Here is a 959-nt window from a genome sequence, read left to right on the forward strand (position 1 = left end):
GCCTGCCAGCATCCCCATCCCTGCCGAGGGGTCTCCATGTGCCCTGGACATCTTCCCCCGCCTTCAGCTCTGCTGTCCCATGTGTTTTGGTCACCTGCTGGCAAGCTCAGCCCACCCTCACCCCAGCAGAGCAGAGTCCATGGGGACATCCACTCCCACCAACCCCCTCCAGGGTTTCTGCAACAGCTGCCACCTCAGGGGACAGGCACTGAGCGGGCTCCTGTTGTCCCTGCCGTGTCCCTGGGAGGGCTGCGAGATCCACCCTTCACACAAGCTTCACCTTTGTCTCGCAGCTCAGGACGCTGAGCCGATGGGTTGAGGTAGACGACGGCTCAGGTTCTCCCGCAGGCCGGGAGAACATCCCCTGGCTTCAGACAATATTTTAATTGAGCAAACGCTCGGCGAAGCTCAGGAGCTGCAAGCTGACATCTGATCAACCCAGACTGCAAATACAAGACCACTGCTGAGCAGTAACCAACCTCTGGAACAATTTCCCCTAGGAACACGCTGAAGACATTTGTCAAACTATTTAATGTGGGGGGCGGAGGGGGGAGAAGAGGCATTTTGGCCCAAAATAAAAATTCCAGTAGCAAACGCCTCCCAGGCCCGTGTTTTCTGTTAACAACCTGGAAGGGCGGCTCTCTGCAGTGTTCTGCCTGTGGCTCAGTGACTCGTATTCCTGTTCTAGCGCCAAGTCTTTGGTTTTGCCCAGAGGCTGCAAGGGGTTTTTTTAGGGTGTTTTTTATCATTATTATTATTGTTAAAGGAAGAAATACAAAATCAGGAAGGTAATTTTTGGCCGTTACTTGGTAAAGGACAATGAAGAACTGCACTTCAGCAGAGTCCAGTCAGCCACGGGATGTCCCCCCAACCCGAGCACAAGGTCAAACACGAGGTCCTGGCCCAGGCGGGGACACAGCTCGGGGCAGGGCGGCTGCCGCAGCCCCCGCCAGGACTGG

Source organism: Buceros rhinoceros, unplaced genomic scaffold (assembly GCF_000710305.1).
Source record: "Buceros rhinoceros silvestris isolate BGI_N320 unplaced genomic scaffold, ASM71030v1 scaffold26071, whole genome shotgun sequence".
Taxonomy (NCBI): Eukaryota; Metazoa; Chordata; class Aves; order Bucerotiformes; family Bucerotidae; genus Buceros; species Buceros rhinoceros.